This window comes from Periplaneta americana, chromosome 13 (genome assembly GCF_040183065.1).
Source record: "Periplaneta americana isolate PAMFEO1 chromosome 13, P.americana_PAMFEO1_priV1, whole genome shotgun sequence".
Lineage (NCBI taxonomy): Eukaryota > Metazoa > Arthropoda > Insecta > Blattodea > Blattidae > Periplaneta > Periplaneta americana.
The window spans coordinates 57,939,764-57,960,090 of record NC_091129.1 but is presented as its reverse complement, the minus strand read 5'-3'; the positions used below and the strand labels follow the sequence as shown (position 1 = coordinate 57,960,090).

The window sequence follows — 20,327 nt, the reverse complement described above, 5'->3', positions numbered from 1 at the left end:
TGTATAATTTATTATGCATCAATAAATGCACTTATCTATCTATCTATCTATCTATCTATCTATCTATCTATCTATCTATCTATCTATCTATCTATCTATCTATCTATCTATCTATCTACTTTTCTTGCGAGTTGCATCGGCCCACTGCCGCTAAGAGCAGTGGGTTGCGGGTTGCATCGGCGCGATTCCGCTAAGGAGCAAGTTACGCGTAGTGTATTACAGAACTGGTAACGGACATTTTTTCCGAATATGTGTCCACTTAAACGTTCGACGTTAAACAAAAATGTTTTATTTAAATGTGCGACGGGAGCAGAAATAATTGTCGTTATTTTTATTTTGTATAATTGATTGATAAGTCAACTGTTTTGTTTAGACAAGTGTTCGATAGCAGTTATGATGACCATTTGTTGGTTTGTACAACTTCTTAGACATCAATTATTTTGTCTGAATAAATTCAGAACGATAAATATGACAGGCAATCATCTGTTGGCTTGTACAATTCCTTGGAAATAGATGCAGGACGACAAATAGAATTGTGACTTGTTGGTTTGCGTAACTTTTTGGGTGCTAATTGTTTTTATCAGTAGATGAGGAACTAGAAGTAAAATTATCAGTTGTTGGTTTGCATACATTCTTGGAAACTAATGGTCTAATCTATATAGTCACGGTAAAACGGCTATCTATTATCATCATGAGTTGTTTTGTGCATCTGCATGAAAACTAGTTATATTACCTACAAAATGAGGGACGAGAACAGAATTGACACAGCTTTGTTCTGATACGGACGTGTTGTTTTATTTATGTGCACAGGCCGTGGGGCATGAAACATCACATGACGCTGATCTACACAAACTAGAAGGCGAGTTTCACAAGTTGGGACACCGATAGCTCTTAAGTTAATTCCGTTTCCAGTAAAAGCTCCCGCGCTCAGAACTTTCCGTAAGAGGTTTGGGCAACCAAACACTCGATATTTCACCCCGACTCTGTCGGCCTGGTGGTCGTAGAACAATCGGGCCAGTTAGCAAAGTGCCCCGTGATTTTGCTTGTTCAGCTGCGGATGTGACGCGTTCTGAACCTCCTGCTGTAGGCTATATAAAGACTTCGGATCTTGTGCCACTTTGCAATTTTGAGGTTTCCGTTTGCAGAATTTCGTCTAAATTCAGTGTCCGTACACACATTAGATGAATATGTGGCAGATGGGTACAGCTCACATAGTTTTTTCTTTACTTCAGTTTTTATAGGAGGCTGAATGGACGTTCTGGATGTTATGGCGAATTAAAAAATTGCTCCACTTGAATTTGAACTCGAACTCGGACAGTCCGTAGTCTGTCGCTCTACCGGCGCAGTTATCTGGATTCTCTCAATTTAGTACAATATTCTAAAAAAAAAATGGGAGGCTATATGTTATGAGACTTATTGTACGCAACCTTTTTTCTTGCATTCAGGGATTAAACGATTACCTGTTACATTTATTTTCATGGTCATATGTGTCTTTCCTAATCAAAATTAACTTTCATATCATTATGTGAATTAAAAAAAGAACTGAACCTAATTACTTCAAAATTCTTTGTCTTATTTTTTAATAACGCCGTTACATACGAATGATAGGACAAGGAATGAATCCTGTGATGTTCTTGATATAAAGTTGATAGGTGAAAAATTAAGAAATAGAGTAGGATGTGCCTATATTTGCTCATCAATAAACTGATTAGCCATCCTGAGCCATCAGGACAAGGAATGAATCCTGTGATGTTCTTGATACAAAGTTGGTAGGTGAAAAATTAATAAATAGAGTAGGGTGTGCCTATATTTGCTCAGCAATAAACTGATTAGCCATCCTGAGCCATCAGGACAAGGAATGAATCCTGTGATGTTCTTGATACAAAGTTGGTAGATGAAAAATTAAGAAATAGAGTAGGGTGTGCCTATATTTGCTCAGCAATAAACTGATTAGCCATCCTGATAACATTTTACGTCTGGAAACTTAATGGATTTACTTATCAATGGGTCTGTTATCCATCCTGAAGACATTGGAGACACTCGTAATCCACATGTAGAGAGTCAGAATATCCCAAACTATGCATTATAATTATCTCATCGGTGGCGAAATGTTGGCCAGACAAAGAAACGTTGGAAGGGCCAATAATGATTGATATCATGAAGCTGGAAAAATATAATGATCTAAATCACGAGAAGTAGTACTGATTTTGATTATGATGATAAAAACGAAAGGTAATTAAAATGTGGAAAGAACATACTCTTAGAGTGAACGAGAGTAGATTGCGAGAAACGTATATTAAAATATAGATCTTAGAAAAATACGGCTGTAAGAGAACAAGGCATTGAAGGAATGCTCAAGCACTACACAAGCCTATTGGATGTTGATGATGGCGACGACTATGAAGCTGAAGTTTTCTCTAAATAATCCACTCCTGATTCTCTTGTAAAACTCAATCTACTGTTCCTCTGTCATCTCATACGTGTTGAATGGCATATATAGATTGTAACTGTCTTTAAATGAACCAACTTTATTTAGAGCAAGAGTCGTCATCTCAGTGCACTATGGTGCAGGGACAGTTTGCTCGCTGCTCAGTTCTATCCCTTAGACATCAACTGTGCAGCAGGAGGTGGGGGGAAGGAATCGGGTGATGGCAGTGGCGCCCGTTCACTTGTTCAACCCTTTTCATCTGTCTCTAATAATTATAATAAACACGGAAGAAGCATGTACTTAATTTATTTTAAGAGGAACTGTGTAACAAGTAAACCACTTTTCAATTTAAGACAAGAAACAATATATATTTTTCCGTTATGTATTGTATCGGTTTTGAAAGTAAATATTTTGTTTTATATTAAAGTAATTGAGAACTTACAGACCCATAGGACTAATGCATTTTCACTGTTACGAAATATTAAACAAATTGAATCCATTACTAATATTTAAATCATGTCATCCTATTCCTTTATTCAAGTGTCGTCAATAAAATAAAATTAATTGTCCATTTTTTATCTGACACTATACATCACAAAACCAATTATTTGTTGTTATGTATAACATATGAAACATATTATCGTTTCTGTTACAAGACTGAAGTAGGCCTAAATTATTTTATTACAATGTAAATAACAAATTATAAAGTTTATTTTCGCTGTTCGTTAGGATTGGGTTTTCTGGATTTTAAAATCAATTTTTAGTTTAAGACAACAAGCAAGTTGTACTTTTTCATTATGTATTGCAGCGGTTTTGAAAGCAAATAGTTTTTTTTTTCATATGAAATTAATTGAGAACTACAGACCTATAACGCATTTTCACTGTTACAAAATATTAAACAAATCGAATCCATTACTAATACTTAAATCCTGTCATCCTATTCCTTTGTTTAAGTGTCGTAAATAAAATAAAATTAATTATCCATTTTTTATCCGACACTATATATCACTAAAACAATTATTTGTTATTTTGTATAACATATTAAACATATTGTCGTTTCTGTTACAAGAGTGAAGTAGGCCTAAATTATTTTATTGCAATGTAAATAACAAATGATAAAAATTATTTTCGCTATCATTAGCATTGGCTTTCCTGGATTTTTGAATTCGTTTTTCCCTCACTAACTGGTTTATATTAGGTGTCAATGCTCGAGTAGAACACAATCGAAGAAGACATTGTAAATTATGGTCAGAAAGTTGGCTTCTGTGATGGGATGCGTTGGCTAGGCTTGACACACTACACACTACTATCTCCTCAGCCAGCGTCTCGGCGCTCCGAACTAGTATGCAGGCCAGTTGACGATGGCTGATTTAGAGCAATTAGAAAAAAGGATTCTGGAAATTTCTTATTTTTATAAAAAGTTTCACTTTAAATTCGAAGAAGAAATTATAAGCAATATTTAAGTTTGGTATATAATAGTTTTCAAAAAACAACATAATAAAATTGTTATCCCTCGCCGTAGCTGCGTAGTCTAAGACGTCATGATTTGAACTAGCGGTACAAAATGAGCTCTAGTTCGAATCCTCATGGAGGAATTGGTTTTCTCATGGAATTTCGGCCAATATATTCGTCCGGTTCTGTTTCATAATTTAATAAAAATCCTGCCGTGCGTAGTATACGCAATAGATAAGATGAAAATTGTTTGGAAGTTGCTCGAACCTACAGATTTTTTTTTAAGAATTGTGTGAAAACCAGGTGTGTGGAGGCGATGTCAGAGGTCATTTTTTATTAAATTGGACTTGGAGTTTATATCAAGAGTTATAAAAATATTCTAGCTAGCAATTTCGACATCTATATGCCATAGTATTTATCATAATATAACACATTCACAAACATAAGGATGGGCTGCGATCTCACGCTTATGGAGATTCAAAGAAGCGTTGGGTCAGATAATGCAGAAATATTGGCGTTTAAGTGGAATACTAATTTCATATAACGAAATCTACAACAATATCTGCTTTTTTGGTAGCTATAAGCAAATCTTCACAGATTAAATGGGTTGTTGTAGCTTTGCTATATATGTGTATTCTTAGGACATAATATTATGTTAATGAAATAACAATGGTTTGAATACAAGTTCCTCCTTCTACCCAATATTATAAAAAATAAGATTATCATGTTCACGTAAGCAACAAACAGTAAAATTATTACGATAATCCGAACCGATCATTTCTCAGCCAATAAACGAGCTCATTGACGATAGATTGACCAATGAGAATCAAATTACACCCTGATAGTTAAAAGCATGCTCCTCAAAATTAAGAAGTGATAGTTTTCTCCTCCTACCTTCATTTGTTTTATTTGTATCGTCTCTACTTCGTTGTATCAGCAATAAAACGATTACGTCAGACTCGCAGTGTGAACATGTAGCAGTAATTAATTACAATAATTAAATATTATAAGTAAAAATGGTTTACAATAAAATTAAACATGTTCAAAATTGTACATAAGCAATGATACAAGAGTTCAGAATAAAGTGTTGTTCCTCAAATGTTCAGTTGTTTTTATTCCTATCATCTTTGCTTCGATTCGACTGTTTTTCTGGATCTTATTATTATGACTTTGAATGTTTAGTTTTTCAGAATTACAGTTGTCCGCATTGGGATTATCTTGTCGAATACAATTCGTGATAATTATTGTTATCCTCATAATTTAATTTTGCTGTTTAAAATCGTATTTGCTGTCAATAGATAATTATTTCTCGGCCTTCCGTCTCGAAACAATTATCATGGCAAAAAAAATTCGTTAAGGTCAATTAAATTACTAACTAAGAACACTAGTACTATAAAAGATAATTTTTAGGTAGTCAGTATTGCAAAGTGAAAAGCCAGTTTCTTAAATAAATAGGTCGATTATCATTACAAACAGGTCAATAGAGTGATATTCGGAGTCAGGTTAAGTGAAAATTTAGCTATCGACTTGACATTTCTTATAATAAAAAAGAAAATAAAAAAAATGAAACAACGTTTCTTCAGAGAAAAATTTCAGACTAATCCTTGCATACTCCTGATGACAGTTGTTCATAACGAATTTAAATTCCAGTCAACACTCAACCACAACGTAAACACAAGGCCACACGTCATTAACCGGCATTTGTTTAATACCAGACGAAAGGGGTTCTCCAACACTCCAACGCACTCTCGCAACTGTTACTCACCGTGTGACGGGCGGGTAGTGACGCGCTGCAGAATGCACTGCTGTCCGGAAGGCACTGATACGGGTGATGCGTTATCGGGTCTGATAGCCCAACATCAATCATATCAGCTGATAACGGCGTGGCGATAACCTGGCGATGACAACTCCTGATTGGTCGCGCGTTCCCTGGGCTTTCAGCGACGAGTGATCGAATCAGTGATTCGAGTCACGAAGTCACTGATTCGAATCACCAACCTGTGATCGACATATTTATGTCACTTGAATCAAGCCACTAAATCTACATTGGAGTCACAGAATTGGTTATTGAAGTCAGTGAAGTTAGTGATTCGGAACGCAGAAACCACATTCTGAGGACACACCTAAGCCAGGCTGGATTAGAAGATTTGGAACTGCCAAGTCAGTGACGGAGACTCGAAGTAGATGAGTCAAAAGTCTTGCTTACATTAATTAGACGAGTCCATCGTTCCACGAAAGTCTATAGGAAAATCTCACCCTTTCTTCTACTGACTAATAGGCCTACTGTTCTCAGTAGTGTTGCAAACTTTTTAATTTTAAGTACCGTTCACGTATTATGCAGAAGTTGCAGGGTTGAAAATACAAAAGAGAAGTTGAGAAAAATTTAAATATTTCCAGCGTGTTGCTGGTCTCACATCACAGAAGTGTGACCAGTGTCCATTAAGTGAAGATCAAGTGGGGGAAAAAAAAAAAAAAAAAAAAAAAAAAAAAAAAAAAAAAAAAAAAAAAAAAAAAAAAAAGTATAATATAAGCTTCAAACAAACTCCGCTTGGAGTTATTGCAAACATTTAATAGAAGAAAGGAATATGTAAACGTGGCATGTGTATGTAAAAAAAGGGAACTCAGTTTATTCTAAAACAGTGTATGAAATGGAGTTCAAAGGAAAGGCAAATCGGTATGAACTAGCATAAAGATGCGATTGAAGCCTTGAGAGGAAGAGAATTAGAAGAGAAGTAATATGACAAAACAATTATGGTAGTCTAATTGATATGTAAGAAACGGCCTTGGTACTTATTTGTAAAAAATCGCTTATGAAAAGTCACGGAATGACTGTTATTTACAAAATTTGAGCAATGTTTACTTGCCACATATTGTTTATGTTATTTCAATGTTGCATTGCGATTAAAATTTATTATAACTTAAAAAGTAACATGGTATTTTATATAGTTGAATCCATTAAAACTATAAGCCTGTCAGGGATTTCTTTATGCCACCAAAACGCTTTAACTAAAGCCACATTCTTGTTTGCTCTTCCGACTTACAATAGATAAACGATTAATGGATCTCCTTGATTTAACTTTGCAGGGCATTTAATCGACAATGGGAAAACAGCTATGCTCTAGACAGAATTCGATTACATCACCGTGACTTCAGTGCAACTTGAAGTAGCGTAATGTTTAATACAACCACTGTGAAAATGAACATATTTTTAATTAATTATTGTAATCTTGTATTCTGCATGTACGCGTTTAAACGGAAAATTTCTTCATTGCAATTCAGAAACCTAGCGTTTATTATGAGGGACATGAAAAGCCTTGGTTTTTCTGAACCGACGCATGCGACGTTAGAGGTGCGAGGCCCGCCTCGCACAAATCCGGACTACAGAAGAGATAGTGGTTTCTATAACTGCGAGGTACGCAGACCTTGCATCTCGCAGTTATAGAAACCACTCACTATGTCTCGTGTAGTCCAGATTTGTGCGAGGCGGGCCTTGCATCTCGTACGTCGCATGCGTCGGTTCAGAAAAACCAAGGCTAAACAGGGATTTATAATGATTCATGAGCATCCATTCATTTTTATCACTAATGTGTGGAATTATGTGAAATTTGGTCGTCGCATAAGTGTAATTTAGACCTATACTTGTAACGGTATCGATTATCTCAAATACAAAAGTCTAATTTGTAATGGTTATTAGTCTTCATTTGCACCAACAATATTATGAATATGTGCTTCATTGTTTTATCTGTTGCGTGATTGGTCTTCACTCGCAACTGTGGGCACTTCATGTTCCAATAGTACGAAACATGGGTGTCATATTCCACTGTCAATCATCTCTCTTTATCGCACATGTCCTCTTAATCATGTTGAGTCCGATGAGTTATCTCTCACCAACGCAGCCACAGTTTGAACCCCGGCAGATCCTATAATATAATGGCCAATTTAGCGACTGTGAGTCAGGTTTCGTGTGAATACTTTTGTTTCATCTAGCGTTATTTCACTTTTGCTTTACTAGACCTTGCAACACATCACTTTCAATGAAACTACGTTTAACCTGTAACATATAGGAGCTGATTTATTATATTTTTAAATAATGTACACACTTCTCTTCGTACTTTGGTTTTTCTTTTCATGAAAGATGATGGTTAAAATGTATTAGTGTAATGATATTAGATGAAATGAGAGTACTCTGAGAGGAAAGGTACGAACATAAACTTTCACCCCAAATCACACTTAAACTTTCTGGTATTTGAACCCATCTTTGAGACGGAAACATGATGCTATAATCGTTTGAAAATAATTGTCTAATGTAGAGATAAAAAGATACCTGATCCCACTAATCGATTGTGATCGATAATTTGTTCGTGTAAGTGTTGCTTCATTAATTATTACTTATAGGCCTATGAATAGATGGCGAAAATGACATTCAGTGTCACCAATCGTACATAAAATACCCGCATTACAGAATTCAACATTTCATTCCTCTCTGCTAATTGTAAAATAACACTAAGTTTAGCGGGAAAGCGCTGATATTATAGAGTTTTCGCACCCTCCTGATACGCTAAATGCTTAACGCTGTGTTAATGTCATTGATGAAAGAGCCAATCAGAGCCATTCACCTCACGTCATTTCAATACTCACGTCATTTCAATAGCGAACTCGCTAGCTCTAGACGGATAACGTAGACGCGAACGTAGTTTACCGTAGACCTGATTCGGTATTAAAACATGGCATCTCGTTTGACATTTACCATTGTGGATGATATTCATCTACTTAGAACAGCTCAAGTTGGATAAATTATTCAATCAGAAGTATAAAAACGCTCAGGAAAGAATTTTCCGTTGAGATTACAAAAGACAAAAGGTTGAGTCGAAACGAAAGCGCACCTTTGTTTAACTTGCAGTAACTCGGACATCAGTAAAGATTTTGAGTACCGACCACTTTTAAAAGTAATTTATATTCTTTCTCAACAGTTGTTTCACTTTGACCTCCCATCTAACGTGAAAAGTAAAAAAGTTTGCAGCTTACCAACTTTTGAAGGTGTAAATGTCTATTCTGAACAGATCAGATCGAAGTTAGTATTTTTTTCTCACTTTTCAAAAAAGATTTTTATTTCGAATTATTTTCTATGCTATCCTTAGACATTGAGCTATCATTTAGAAGCATTACAGCGCGATTGATTAACTATCATAGGAGTTACGACATGATGAATGTTAACAGAGCGGGAAATACCGTATAATAGAAACAACAAACAAGGACATTACGTTAAAGGAATACATATATACGTGCACCGACTTCTTTCAATTTTTTTCCGAAGTTTTACGAACACGAACTTACGTCACCAAATACAGCACTGTTGACGTCAACATAGCGTTAGAAGTTCAGCGAGCGTCGAGGGCGCGAAAACTTGTCTATTGCCAATTATGAGAGTAATTTATACTTAATATGCATAATTATTTTGCCCAAACTTTTTCTTACCCGTCCCAATAATAATGTCACCTACTGAGAACTACCGGAACTATTTCGAAGTTTGTCCATTTGCTGTATCTTTGATTCTGAGTTATCCCGTGGTTAGAAAGCTCGCTTAAACGAGCAGAAATTTCTAGAACAGGTCTCTTTGTACGTCAGTGTTCGGGACGTAATATAGACAGCATAATGTTCCGAACGTCTTCTAATCCGGGAAAACTTAATACTCAATTTCATAGGCGAATGAGTATACTGCGAAACAGTTATTAAATTTATAGCGAAATGAAAAATCTTGCCTCTGTTCGGGATTAAACTCGGGCTCTTTCAATCTTCAGTATATCGCACTACCAGAAGATCTAAATCGGCTTTAGGTAATATTTTATCAACCATTGTCTCTTTCGTATGTATACACTTCATTATAGATTTTTTGTACTCTAATCATTCAGAAATTGTTGTTCAATAGAATGCTTTGTTTGTAAAAGAGTCTCTTTTTAAAATTTTCCTTGGTGCTAAACAGATCAAGACCTATGTCAAAATGAAGACAGAATTTGTTCGTTTATTTATATACTGGATATTAGAGACGAAACAACGACGTCAGTGTGACATACTCTTTGCCAGGTCGATAGTGGCGTATCGGAGTTTATCCTACTCCTTCCAGTGTGGGACTATACAGAATCGATGCGATCAAGTTACAAGGTTCACTCCCACGTAATCTTGTGAAGACTCTATTTCGGAGATTACTCTGTATGTCTTCATTAGATAGCTTTTCCCAGTATCGATAAGACGTTGTTGTCATGGCGAAATAAAGGACGTTTCATTGACAGTGTTTTGTAAGAGAACAGTGGAAAATGGCGAAACGTTGCGAAAAGTGTGAAGTAGGAGTATTAAAATTTCTGTGGTGTTATCTTTAAAAAGTTTTGTAGTCTAGACCTTGTCGTGGCTCACATAGCGATCGTTTGCTACGGAATCTGAGTTCGAATTCAGGAAGTGGCATGGAATGTTTGGCGAATATAATAGTTGTAGCTCGAGCTTTCCTGTAGTTCGGCTCCCTGTTGTTTTCCTTATTTCTTTTCTCTTTTATATTTTCACTTTCTGGGAATGCTGAGTAGAATTTGAAATGTAAAAGCAACAATAAATAAAAAAAAACTATTATGTCTTGGCAAATGTCTTTCTGATACAGGTGATGACGGCAAAATCAGAGTTTCTTTTAATGCTACTGTCTTTTAGAATAGGCCTAAAACTAACGTAGTAAATCTTGATTTTTGTATTATGAGATAATATGACGCAGCATTTTCCGTTTCTTTCTAACGCGTTGACATAGATTTTGAATTATGGAGAAGTAAAGAAATCAAGGGGATACATTCTTTAACCAACTCAAACCGAAATTCATGCTCATATTTGAACCCTAATAACAGACATGGAAAACCACAACTAACTGTGAAAAAGAAACAATAGGTTGTAGTAATTGTAGTCATATCATTTTTCATGATAATAGTGGCTTAAGAGGTGAGGCTTGGACTTTTCCATTGCTGGTAATGAATATAGGACAACCCTTCTCATCTCTCTGTCCCACTCCTCACCTGAAGACGAAGATATAGACAACCTCTGAAATGTGAATTCCTATATTTATAAGAAACGATAGAAGATATCTAAACCTTATTTCTTTTGAATTGTAATCATCATCAACGCCATCACCATCACCATAAAATTTCCATTGTTAACCCCAATCTCTTTATTTTCTTCATCTTTTCCACTCCTTCCTCCTCTTCTTTCTCATTGTCCTCATATACAAGTTTCGATAATTTTCAGATGCTGAGTTGAGGAGTAGTAGGACTGAAATGATAACTGCGTCTGTGGCTCAGCGCTAGCGATCGCCGACCTAGTCTTGTGATGGAATTTGTGGTGAAGAAAGCAGACGTTCAGAAAGTTTTATTCAGGGAACTCTCATTTCCCTTTTTTCTTTCCATCAACAATCTCTAACTTCTCATTTCATTTATCAACTGAAATGGTTTAAATAGGCTGGAGTAAAGTTTTGAGCCTCTGAAGGGTTTATTAGGCCTTACTACTCCTTTTCTCTTAGGAATGATAGTTGAAATACGAACGACTGCTTTCTTTGCACTGTATATACATAGGAGTATCGAAAAGTAACACACAGAAATTTTTTGTGGCAACGTATTTAATAGGTAAGCAAAACAAAATAATGCATAAGAAAGCTGCAGGTTTTACCTATTTTGCATCATAAGAGCAAAGTCTCCCCGCACAATTCTCCCATCGTGACAATAGATTCAGTACACCTCGTTCATAGAAATTCGTTTTCTGGGTTTAGGCCTATAGCCAGCTGCGCACGACTGATTTCGCTTCTTCATCCAAACCGAAGTGCTGGACTCCTAGGAATTTCTTCATTGATCCGAAGAGGTGAAACTTAGACGGTACGAAGTCTGGACTGTAGGGTGGGTGGTGTTGCAGCGGTTGCTGGTCGGCCGCAACGTGCTTCGTCGGCGGCTATGCACCACCTGGAGATGTTTCTACTGTCTAGACAATCAGCACCATACACCTTCAACATTTCCTTGTGGGTTTCACTCGGGACTTTTTCGTTTTGCCCACAAAAAACGGACTACACCTCACTGTTCTTTATAAGTAGACACGCCAGCTTAACTAGTAGTTAACGCTCGTTCCGCCAGGGTGACACCTAATCGAGCCATTGCTGTCTATAGCGCAAGATTCAAACTATCTGCCAACTTTGAACATCCTAACCAAAATAGTATTCCGTAAAAAAAAAAATCGGTGTGCGTTACTTTTCCATCCTCCTTCGTAACTATCGTCATCTGTGTGGGATTCAGCCATGTAGACTTAAGAATCCGATGAAGTCTCATTAGTGTGCCCTTCCACCTCCTTCTCCCCGAAAGCGGACTATTCTTCTTCAGAAGCCATCTTTGCGCCAGTCACAATACTACATCATGCACACCATTTTGGATGAATGCTATTGAAATAATGGTAATAAATATGGAAGTGGAGAGTGACAATGCCCCGAAAAATCCCGCAGGAACGTTGGCTTTGTCCAGCACAAATACGAACAGGCCATTACCGAGATTCGAATCTGGGTCCACTGTCGTCATAAGCTAGTGCTCTGCCACCGAGATGACATCACTGCATATATAGGGCATGGTTTCGTCTCGGATCCAGCCCTCAAAACCCAAACCAAATACTGTGGTGATGATAGGCAATAGGAAACTATAGGCCTAAAGAGAAAATACGTCTCTACACCGTCCTTGGCAGTCGCCAGTTTTACTTGAGCTTTTCATTTACATTCAGATCTCTGGCATGGACAATTATTGTTGATATAGTTGTCTCGTTATACCAAGTAAACAAGGAGTCATCGTCATCATTGTCATCATTACCATTACTCTCATCCTTCCTTGCCGTCTTCTTTCTCCATCTCTTCCAACACAGTTCCCTTCCCGTTTTCCTCATTCTCCTTGCCGGACTCAATCTTTTCCTTTATATAGCTCTCTTGGCCACCGGCGTAGTTCAGTCGGCTTTGGCGCTTGCCTACTGACCCGGAGTTGCGTTCGGGCGTGAGTTCGATTCCCGCTTGGGCTGATTAGGTATATTTGGTTTGTTCTTTCTGAGGTTTTCCCCAACCGGAAGGCAAATGTCAGGTAATCTACAGTGAATCCTCGGCATCATCTCGCTATAACCAATCCCATCGACGCTAAATAACAAAGTAAAAAAATATAGCGCTCTTTATTCCAGTTCTTCTTCTCATATTCTTCCTAGTCAGAGACATAGCTCAGGCGATAAGCGCTTTTGTCTACTAATCCGAAGTTTGGCTTAGAAGCCCGATTGGCTGATAGTCTGGTTGGTTTTTTCCGAGATTTTCTCCAAATGTGAGGCGAATACCAGGTAATCCTCGGATTAATCTCGCTAAATACTATCTCACTATTATCAATTCCATCGACGCGACGCTAGGTAACCTAGTAGTTGATACAACATTTTTAAATAACCGAATAAACTAAAAGTATTATTTCTTCTTCTATTCCTCCTTCTCTTTTGCATTCGCATTCTAATTTCTTAATCGCTTTTCTCTTCTTCGTCATTTCCCTACTTCTAATTCTTTCCATTCTGGTAGAGTTTTTTTCCCCCCCTTTTTTCCATTTGCTTCTCATATTTTTTCTCCTTTTTCATTTCATACTTTTCTATTCCATCCTTATCACCGTACTTCTTCTCGTTCTTTTTCCAATATTCTTTCTATTGCTCTTCCGTTTCTTCATCCGTTTTGTCGTCATAATCAGCAACGCAATTATTACGAAGGCCATATGACATCACTGTCCTGATTCCCTCCTCCTCCTCCTCCTCCTCCGCCTCCTCCTCCTCCTCCTCTCCGTCATTATCACCATTTTAAAGGAGTGAATAATTTTTATGCTATTATGGGAGTTTTGCATAATTATTATTAGACTGCGAAATTAGTGGAATTACCTGGTCAACGCGGTAGAATACAAGAGAAAGGAAGCTTTCTCCATATGAGAGTATAATACTCGTGGATAATCACGTATCATTACAATGAACATAAATGTGAACGTCAGCCACATATCAAAGGACTTTGTGCGCAATGAATTTCTGTCAGAACTTGTTAGCAGCCATTTTCCGACTTTCTTAATATGAAAACTTAGCAAGAAAGGAGAGGCATTTTGTCACAGAATTTGGCACACTATAAAGTTTCTCTTCACTAGTTACGAAAACTATAAACTTCGTCTTTTTCTATTCGACAGGGAAATTGAAATTAAGTTTGTGAAGCGATCAACTGAAACTACAGAAAATGCAACTTCATCCCATGCACGAGTAAGTTTTCAAGACAAGCCATATATGGGATTTCAATGCAAAATACTTTCAGCAATGTAAAACAAAACAGGAGAAATGACAAAACTAAGACGCCGTATCCCTTTTTCGATTTACATTATGAACTGTAACTTGTAAACTATACATAAAACCTCTGCTAAAGCTCGGATTTCAATTTCCGGCTTTGCTTGATAATGTCTGTATCCCAACTCAATTGTTTACGCTTTCAGAAACTGATAACTTATTACCCTCAGTTTTCGTTTCTTTTTGCTGCTTTGAATGTAGGTGTGACATTTTTCTCGGTTTGGAGATAAATACTGGGTGTACACAGAGTCGCATTCTGCATTACCGCTGCGACAAAAGCCCGGATTCATGTGAAAACCGTGCACTAAGATACATACTCAATATTTACAAAAGCACTGATATATTTATTACCAGAGACTGGAACTTTGGCAGAATGCCTTTTTAAACGTGTTAAATGTATCTTCATTTTGAAAATAAATCTGTACGAATTATACCTTTGTGACTGAAACGTAACAGTGTCTGCCTTTTTAATATAAATGCCTAATTTAGAAAATATAATGCTTTTTTGCCTTAATTTGATTATTTATCTATTATTTATTAATTTATTATTAAAAATTGCCTACACGTATATTTTAATTTATTTCTATAACCACTACAATGAAAGTGACTTCAACGAATGTATATTATTGACTTTCAGTCAGTTCATACTCTCTTTGCAACAATGAGTGCTGCCGTGCAAAAATGTAAGCGTTTTAATTATCGCTTGTGTTTATTTGGCAAGGCAACAAGAGTGCGGGTCTAACGTTATTTTTCTTTCAGTTTTCATTGCGACGTTGTTGTAGCTAAATATTTCATATCGCAACATATCAGTACAACCAAACACAAAAATGCGCTTTCCAAGGCTACTGGGAAGAAGATTTCTTGCTTCCAACAGTAATTGCAACATCGAGTCGAAAATCTCAATTTGCATTAGACTTATGTAAAGCATTTCTTGCTGCCGGAATCCCTTTGTGAAAAATGCAAGGTTGTAGGTCTAGTGCAAGGTTTTTGTAATTGCCTTTTATTGCGTATTTTAGCTTTTTATAATGCCTTTTTGCCTGCCTATTTTAGCTAATTATTTTGGCTTTTTGCCTGCTTATTTTAATGATTCATAATGCCTAAACTTCCGGTCTCTGCTCATTACAAATATGAAGTTATAATTAATATAATTAAAATAGGATGTAAACAAATAGCATACATTTTTCCTGCTATTGAAATACGTAATCCAGAAATGAATATAGAGTGTTAGTTGGGAAGCCGAAGGGAAAAATACCTTTTGGGAGACCGAGACGTAGATGGGAGGATAATATTAAAATGGATTTGAGGGAGGTAGGATATGATTGTAGAGACTGGATTAATCTTGCTCAGGATAGGGACCGATGGCAGATTTATGTGAGGGCGGCAATGAACCTCCGGGTTCCTTAAAAGCCATAAGTAAGTAAGTATTGCAATATGTACGAGTGTTATAAATAATTTTGATATTTTTCTTGGTGAAACTTATAAGTAAATAAGCACGCAAGTCATAATTCGAAAAAAAGTGCATAAATAAAATTGCAAAAAATCATTTATTCAAGTACAGTTTCTTTAATTATCGATTTGACATACTGTATGTTTCAGAATGTTGTGCAAACACTCAGTCCAATAATAACGAGACTGAGTAGAACAAAGCTAAGAGTTTATTTCAAGCTTAACTTTTCATTAGTTGTGCATGGTTCTATTTTGTTTAATATCTTACCAACAGATGGGCCTACGTGCTTATCTTCTTAGGAAATCTTGCACCACACCTTCATTAGTGTTATGCTGAAGTGGCAACCTGAAGATAAGAACGTAGGCCCATCTATTGGTAAGATATTAAACTAAACTAATGGAAGTTTAACACTTATTTTGGCAACATCAGCTCAGAACTCTCGTTTTGTACAGAAGTACTGTACACAGACAGTAACAATAGTGCGGTTCCTGTTATAAAGTACCATACAAATAAATTGGTAGACCTCCATTATAGTCTTTTTAGTACATGCTCTCCAAAACAGTTACTTTTCGAACTGTTATCAGACCGAAAAATGAAACTTCAGCGGCCTAGAACGCTAAAGTCATCATAGCAACGCTTTAGCAGACTTTGAGACAAAAGAAATGGTTCAATAAGTATGAAATTTTCTTTAAAATTGTTATAGCAATAATTACGTCATTAACTACTGTAGTTTGTATTAACAATGCTACATCGTAATATCAGTATCAATTGAAAGAAAGAATATTCCAAAAAAATAGTTGATTAATAACGCAATATTACTTCTGAATATTAAATTTAAACACTATTGTATCAGATTGTTGGATTAAACTTTATGGTAACGAAAATGAATATAAGTTACAGATATGCGGCTCGATCGAGATATTGGCGGTTACCGAAGACAGACAATACTAGAACTGAACTGAACATTTTTTATTCGTTCATAAAACAGTGCACGATTATCAATTTAAGTGACACGATCACTTGTAGTGAATAGAATCTGAAGCATACCCCAAGTTCAAATACTAATATGAATATATAGGGTGAACCAGAACTCTACTGACATACTTTCACAGGTTGTTCAGGGATGTTGGCTGATATTTTGAGAGTACAGTCGCTGTACAGTTTATAGAAATCATGGCGGTCGACATTTAGAATAACTGCTTTAAACGAAGTGAAGAGTACACAGTGTACTGTACAGTGAAGTGTTTAACAAGTATGAGTTTTGTTCTAAGGTTTGTTTCATTACTCACGTAATTTTTGTATTGTTTGTATTACAGTTTATGATAATACAGTACGTACTTCAGAACTTAGCTGATTATTTTTTTTATTTTTTCCTTGTAATCCATCAGAACCGTCCAAACGACATGCTACAAATAAACACATCAACAACGCATTAGTCAGTAATAGAGACCATAGGTTCCTGATATCAAAACATTCAGCCAACATCGCTGAACAATCTGTGAACGTTTGTCGGTAGGGGAGACTGTTGTACCTTTAAACTCTTTTCACATTTTTTTTTTAATTTTGGGAAATGAAATTTTTTAAAATGAAAAAATGCTTGAAATAATTATTGAAGATTCCTTTACAACTTCCTGTATGTATTTTCCTGTTTTACAGAGATACAGTATTAAGGATGGAAAAAATAAAATGAAGGGATATGTAATGTGCTCAAAGGTACAACAGATTCATGTACCTTTGAACATACCCTCTTGTAAGTTGGAACACATGGAATATAGGTGGGAATATAAAGGTACAATAGATTCATGTACCTTTGAACATACTCTCTTGTAAGTTGGAACACATGGAATATAGGTGGGAATATAGCTGTAAAAGCTGACAATCATATTTAAAATGCATTTGCCATTATAAACCAGGGCAGGCTTCTCTGATTGAGATTTTATTTCCTGGACGAGCAATAACTGCTTCAACAGCTTTCTTCAAGACATCCGGATCAGTTGGGAGCCTCTTAACTCCAGACTTACTTCGTAACATGATCTTAAAATAAAACAAAAACCGATAATATCGTGTACTTTGGAACATGTTCCATGGTACATGATGTTTTGTGTTCAAAGGTACAAGAGGGTGCACTTTAAAAAAATACGGTTCCCAAAACTAGAGATTCGAATAAATCATAGAAATCAAAATATGTTATTACGCACCAGATGATAGGGAACACACGGTACTTGAAAGATATTAACAAATACAATCTGGTTTTGTGTTAGAAAACATATATCAATGAACGAAATGTTTGCTTTTGGTACTAAAAAAGTATTTTTTTTTTTCCACAGTACTCACACTTTACAGTAAATCAAACTGAAACTACGGCCAGAGCTTCTTAGCGGCTTTCTCTACAATCTACTTCAGTTTGAGTCCTCTAGGTAGCAGCAAAAATTAAAAAAACAAAAAATGTTCAAAGGTACACTATGCTAAAGGTACAACAGTCTCCCCTAGAGTTCTGATTCACCCTGTATATTCCTCCAGATAGTAGTTAATGCAGTGAAGCAACTCCTCACTATAATGAAATACACTGATAAAAAGGAAACCAAGTTGTGTACACGATACAACGGACAGTCTGATGTACACATGTGGAAAATGGGGAAGACAGGAACATATGAGGTGAAAATTATAAAGATATCACTTAATAAAAACGAAGTTACCTCTATGTTTTGTTTATGTATTGCTTTACTTCTATTTATATTTTATTGTACCATATTAAAGTGTTTTATGTATTAAACATTGTAGCTCTGGTGAATTTCTAAAAAAAAGCATAAGCCAGAAGCATGATAGGCTATGAATTAAACGTTGGAATGAACAGTTTTAACGTAATGTTTTGAAACGGAGCGATTTACCAAGACCAACCATAGATGATGATGAAGATGATGATGGTGATGAAAAGTGTTTTCCTTTAATCCTGTTACATCCTTGAGTTTGGTGAGTTCAGTACCTCACTCCATCTTGCATCCATGGCAACTATGTTGTGTCTCTGACAGAAGACCGCAAGATAAAGACTTTCTTTCACGAGGAAGAATGTACAATGGCGTCGTGAACCAGATCCCGCTGTGACTACGGCGTCGCTATGCAGCCACACGGTCGATACGTGTGTTCGCATCCATCTGTCAGGCCCCCATCCCACACAGTCACCTTGTAAACTACGACGTTGTATCAACTGCGTAAATTTCGTGAGCTGCAGTGACGACAGTTAACAGTCTTCTTGCCACGAACGAGATATTATCTCACAAAGCCGCATGCACTCATGTCACCGTGGATACAAAAACAAAGGAGCTTCAGAATGAAGCAGGCACTTCTTTAACCTTTGAAATAGCACTCATGTGTTTTCCATATTCGCATTCGCTGGACTTATGTACTCTTTTACTAGTAGGCCTATTTGAACTAATTGAGATCATGAAACTCTGCTGCTTAAATCCACTGGCTTCAAGTAACTTCAATTAAGTTATAACTGGTGTTTCCAGCCTTTTTTCTGTCTGTAAACATTCTTATTTTTATATATTATTTTTATGTACCGAAGTACATATGATATTTCCATGCAGATATTCTGGGTCATCATACGATGAAAGAGTAATGGAACGGAGAAAAATTCTCTCCGGCGCCGGGATTTGAACCCGGGTTTTCAGCTCTACGTGCTGATGCTTTATCCACTAAGCCACACCGGATACCCACCCCGGCGTCGGACAGAATCGTCTTAGTTTAAGTTCCAACTCTTGGGTTCCCTCTAGTTAAGACGGCGCATCAGCACGTAGAGCTGAAAACCCGGGTTCAAATCCCGGTGCCGGAGAGAATTTTTCTCCGTTCCATTACTCTTTCATCGTAGGTATTCTTATTTTTGTTCTTAGATTTTTTACTTTGTACGGAGGTCAGAGGAGGGATCCTAAAGTCAGCTAGCAACCTCGAACGGTCTTATTGTGCCTTAGCACTCCTTTATGTGGAAGTGGTTTTTGAGTCCCAATGGCCACTTTCTTGTAGAGATCGTCACTCAACTATAATTTTTCGCTGTTAGAATGATCCTACAATAAACAATAGCACGTGACTGAAATGAGACTTAATTGGCCGCAGCTTGGCGCCACCGATTCTTAGTACGTGATTCCGCCCACTGCTGTACATTCTGTTTCATGTTAAACATTTCCCGTTACTCACTACTCTGCATTCGTTTCATTAAGAAACAATTACTTTATAATTAATTAAATTATTTGAAACCTTCATGTAAGATCAATTGCTGTCGGACTAACGTCTTATTCCTCTCTTGTGTTTAACCATAATCATGAAGGATCCAGAAGCCTTAATATCACGTGCTTACGCGTACAAGCAGCTCAGTCAAGTGACGCCACCGCGTTACAAGAACATACTACCATCATTCTGTGTTAATCATCCGCTTTGTTGGTAAATTCTTAGTACAATGAAACTGCTTGCCTCTATTGGATAACCCCGCCGTCAACGGTCCCAGCAGGAAGGGACACTCATAACAGGAAATAATTTTGAATAGAAAACGGCCAATGAGAATAAAGACAAAAATCAAGTGATAAATAAATTCGCTCCTTATACATAAAAACAATCAGACATAAA

General features: G+C 36.5%; 1 protein-coding gene and 1 long non-coding RNA gene across 2 annotated transcripts in view; one reads left to right on the top strand and one right to left on the bottom strand.

Moving 5' to 3' along the window:
• The window catches only part of LOC138711978 (uncharacterized), a 390,687-nt gene extending 385,000 nt beyond the window's left edge, over positions 1 to 5,687 (bottom strand). Inside the window, exon 1 of the mRNA XM_069843298.1 lies at positions 5,646 to 5,687. The gene's annotated coding sequence lies outside the window, so the exon portion shown is untranslated. The remainder of the gene's footprint in view (positions 1 to 5,645) is intronic.
• LOC138711979 (uncharacterized) overlaps positions 1 to 20,327 on the top strand; it is a 686,293-nt gene that overhangs the window by 382,807 nt on the left and 283,159 nt on the right. The gene's annotated exons all lie outside the window — the stretch shown is intronic.